Below are 5,000 nucleotides of genomic sequence, written 5' to 3' on the forward strand. Positions count from 1 at the left end.
CCCTCGCCTTCATCTGTTTTCTTCCTCTCTTAAGATTCATTGTTATACCTTGGCTTATTCTTCTTCCTCCCCTTCTTTAATTTTTTTATTTTACTTGTTCACCTCTTCGTCAGTCACCCCCAATCTTTCTCTCATTTCCTTCTCTTTCTCCTCTTCTCTCATCTCATTTTTTCTTCCCTTCTTTCATCACATTTCCTTTCTCTTCCCTTCTCTCATCTCTTTTCCTCTCTTCTTCCTTCATCTTTCCTTTCTCCTTCTCCCCTCTCCTTTCCTCATCATTTCTCTCATCTATCTTCCTCTCCCTTTCTCTCATCTCCTTTCTTCTACCCTTCCCTAGCTTCCTTCATTATGACCCTCCATCTCTTCTCCTCTTCTATATCTCCTCCCTTCTTTTCACTCCCTTTCCCCCGCACCCTTCTTCCATATCTCCCTTCCTGCTTTACTCTCTTTTCTCCTTTCCCATCTTCTGACCCTCTTCTCGCCTGTCCCACTTCCTCCTCTTCCTCACCTCTCTACCTTCCCATTTCTTCTACCATAATTTCCTTCTTAACCCTTTTTTTCTATTTTCATATCTCTTCCCTTCTTCTGTCATTCCCTCCTTTCCTCCTCTACCTTCCCATTTCCTTTCTGTCATAATTTGCTTCCTTATTCCTCCTTCGTTTCATATTTCTCTTCCTCTTCTTCACCTCTTCTCCTCCTGTACAAAATCTCTATTCTTCCACTCTCCCTCCCTCACCCCTCTTCCATAATATATATCCTGACCTCCTTTCTATCTCCCTTCCTTTACCACACACCTTGTTCAATCCCTATATCGCTTTCACCCCTCTTCTATTCCACCTTCTAATGCCCCTTATTCACCCCTCCTGCAGCACCCTTCACCCATCCTCTATCATATCTCCTCACCCCTTCCTTCCAGCTGCCATTCCTTTGCTCTTTTTCTTCCTCTTCTCTTTGTTTTTTTGTTCTCGTTTATTTTTGTTGTCGCTGCCTCCTGTACTGTAAACAAACTATATATGGTCTCACTTTACGCATCTCTTCTCTCCTCTATTCCATCCTCACCTCTCTCTTCACTATCTCACTCCTTCCTCTCCTTCATCCCATCAACATCTTTTTCTTTTCCTCCTTCCTCGCGTCTTCCTCTCCTCTTCCCTCCGCCACCTCGTGCTTCACCCGCTGCCTCTCCAGCTCTGCCCTCCTTCACCCCGTCCTGTCACCTCCTTTTTCCTCAGCTCCCTCACCCCAATCCAAGTCAGTCCCTACCTTTTCTTCAGCTTTACTCCCCCATTCCTCTCCTATTCTTCACCCCATCGCGTCACCCTCTTTTTTTTTCTTCACCTTTTGCCTCCCCTCTTCTTTTCCTCTCCTCCCTATCCTGTCACCCCCTTTTTCCTCACCTTTCCCCTCACCCCAATTTAATCCATACCTTTTTCTTCACCTTTTGGCTCCCCTCTTCTTTTCCTCTTCTCCCCATACTGTCACCTCCTTTTTCCTCAGCTCCCTTCCTCCCCTCTTTTCCTTTCCTCCACCTCATCCTGTCTCCTACTTTTTCCTTCCCCCTTGCTCCTCCCTCCCTCTGTCCTCCCTCCCCCCCCCTCCCCCCCGCCCCTCCCTCGTCCATAATGCAAAGGGAGAGGGAAAAGTTGAATCACGCCACCCGTCACCCGCGGCGCCGCAACCCAAACCTCTGAATAATAATTGTGTCCCTGTATCGCCTCCATTTTTGTCCACTGCTGCTTCCTGTCCCGACCTCTTTTCTTCTTCCTTGTCTTCTTTTTCCTTTTCTTCTTGTTACTCTTTGTTGTCATCTTCTTCCTCCTTGTCTTCTTTTTCCTTTTCTTCTTGTTATTTCTTGCTCTCTTCTTCTTCTTCTTCCTCCTCCTTGTCTTCTTTTTTCCTTTTCTTGTTACTTTTTGTTGTCTTCTTCTTCTTCTTCCTCCTTGTCTTCTTTTTCCTTTTCTTCTTGTTACTTTTTGTTGTCTTCTTCTTCTTCCTCCTTGTCTTCTTTTTCCTTTTCTTCTTGTTACTCCTTGTTCTCTTCTTCTTCCTCATTGTCTTCTTTTTCCTTTTCTTCTTGTTACTTTTTGTTGTCTTCTTCTTCTTCTTCTTTCTCCTTGTCTTCTTTTTCCTTTTCTTTTTGTTGTGTTATTCGGCTTCTTCCTCCTTGTCTTACTTTTTGTCATCATCATTTTGCTATTTCTTGTTTTTTTTTTTTTCTTGTTCTGATTAGTCTATTTTTTATTTTAATTCTTCGTTTCTTCTGTTTTTTTATTCTTTTCTTCTTCCTCTTTTCTTCCCTTCTATTTTTTCTTCTTCTTTTTCTTCTCCTTCTTCTATTGCTATTACTACTACTTCTTCTTTTTATTCTTCTTCTTCTACTTTTCCTCCTCTTCCTCTTTTTCCTCGTCTTTATCCTGTTCCTACTCCTCTTTTTCTTTTCTCTTTTCCTTTTTTGTCTTCTCTGGTCTCATTTAATTCTCCACTTTTTTTTCTTGGTCTTGATTTTGTTTTCCTTATTCTCCTCCTCCTCCTCCTCCTCCTCCTCCTCCTACCTCTCCACTTCCTCCTTCTCTTTCCCCTGCTCTTCCACCTCCCCCTTTCTGCGCTTTTTATTATTTCAGAGCCATATAGATAATTGACGGCAAGAAAGGTGTGGCGGGGCGGCAGGTGTGTCTATGCTCAGGTGTGCTAGGCCGCTCGTCAATTATGGATAGTTAACCTCACCTGTAGTGCGGTGGAATGGCGGTGGCGTGGTGGTGTGTCCATGTACGTGTGTTGTCACCTTTAAGAGTAGCTACCTGGATTAACCTGACCTATACCTGCCGTTCGTTTTTTTCTTTTTCATTCCCCCGTTTTCTTTTCGTTTCGTTTATTTTTTTCATTTTAGTTTGTTTGTTTTTTGCATTTTTTGGTTCCTTTTTTTTTTCGTTTTGTCGGTTTTGTTGTTGTTGTTGTTGTTATTTGCTCTATATTTTAGGTTTGTTGGTGTTTAGGATGTTATGGGACGCGTTTCATCGGCGGAAGAATTTTGTTTTGTGACCAGGGTAAAGAATGCTAAGTAGAGGAACCATGAGAAAAAAAGAAAAGAAGAAGACGTAAATAAAGGAGAAGAAGAGGAAGAAGAAGAAGAAGAAGAAGAAGAAGAAGAAGAAGAAGAAGAAATTGAAGAACACCAATAGCAACTCCAACAGCAACAACAACTCCAACAACAACAACAACAACAACAACAACAAGACACATACAAAGGAGGAAAAGAAGGGAGGAAGAGAGAAAAGGAGGAGAGAGAGAGAGAGAGAGAGAGAGAGAGAGAGAGAGAGAGAGAGAAGGGGGTTGAGGGCTCTTGCGGGATTTGTGACTCTCCAGGCTTGGGTCCTTCTGCTGCCGGGGACGTGGAGGGTCTCTCTCTCTCTCTCTTCTCTCTCCGGTGGTATACGCATCAGAACCTCTAAATGTCAGTCTCTATGAAATATAAAGCGTTGAATACCTTAGTAGACGCCATCACCTTTTCACCTCCTCCTCCTCCTCCTCCTCCTCTTCCTCCTCCTCCTCCTCCTCCTCCTCCTCCTCTTGTTCTTCTTGTTCAACCTCTTTTTCTTCTTCCCTAGCGATAACTAATTCTCCCACTTTCTCTATTCTCCTTTCACTATTGTATTTGTTTCCCTTTTCACTCATTTCTCTAGTTTCTCTTCATTTCTTGTCATATTCTTTTCGCCTTTCATTCCTGTTTTTGTCTTTTCTGTTCCTTTATTTCCCGTTCCTTCTATTCCTTCCCTTCCTCTCCCTTCCCTATCCTTCCCTTCACTTCGCCTCCTTATTGTTATGTTTCACTGTTCCTTCCCTTCCCTTCCTTCCCTTTCCTTCCCTTTCCCTTCTCCTTCCATTCCTTCCTTCCTTCCTTCCCTTCCTTCCTTCCCTTCCCTTCCTTTTTTATCTTCCTTTCCTTCCTTTCTCATCTCCAGGTGTATGAATGATTCAGGTGCTCAATCACTTCCTAAATGGGGTCTCGTCAGGTGGTGGTGGTTTAGCCAGGGGTAGTGATAGTGATAGCAGTGGTGGTGGTGGTGGTGGTTTTGGTGGTGAACCTGGTATCAGAGGCGGTTTCCACTGTACTACTGAAATTTTGATGAGAGAGAGAGAGAGAGAGAGAGAGAGAGAGAGAGAGAGAGAGAGAGAGAGAGAGAGAGAGAGAGAGAGAGAGAGAGAGAGAGAGAGAGAGAGAGAGAGAGAGCACTTTTTTTCTCCCCATTTCATTTTTTCTCTGCGACAGTCTGTATGGGGCTTAGGAATGGTGGAAGGAAGGGATTAGTGCGGAGACAGCTGATAAATTTGAGGGGTTCATATCTCCTCCATTTCCTCCTCCTTCTCCTCCTCTGTGATGGAAAAAAGGTGACTGATGGGAGACATGATTCTACTCTTTTAAGGTTATGTAGAATGTCGACACTCTTGATCACTCGTCAGTCTCCAAAGTATAGCAACACGTCAGCGAGGCGAGAAGAATATGACAAGAAGAGAAGAGAAAGGAATGAGTGAGAAGGAATGGAAATACAAATGCGAAAGGAGAATAGAGGAAAATGGGAGAAGCAGTTATCGCATGGGAAGAAGAAGAAGAAGAGAAGGGAAAGAAATACAAATGCGAAAGGAGAATAGAGAAAAATGGGAGAAATAGTTATCGTAAGGGAAGAAGAAGAAGAAGATGAAGAAGAAGATGATGATGAAAAAGAAAAAGAAGAAGAAGGAGAAGAAGATGATGATGAAAAGAAGAAGAAGAAGAAGAAGATGAAAAAGATGAAGAATATGAAGAAGAAGAAGAAGTACAAGAAGAATAAGAAAAGAAGCAGAAAGATGATGATGGAGTCAGTTGAAGCGCATTAGGAGAACAGTAAATTTGATGTTTGTTGCCTATTTTGTTTCTTGACAGCGGAAATATAATGCAGATTGTGACATGGTGAGCATATCAAACTGGAAAAAAAAAGAAAAAAATAATCAGGGTTGAAATGTATTTC

The sequence above is a fragment of the Eriocheir sinensis genome, chromosome 4 (assembly GCF_024679095.1).
Source record: "Eriocheir sinensis breed Jianghai 21 chromosome 4, ASM2467909v1, whole genome shotgun sequence".
Taxonomy (NCBI): Eukaryota; Metazoa; Arthropoda; class Malacostraca; order Decapoda; family Varunidae; genus Eriocheir; species Eriocheir sinensis.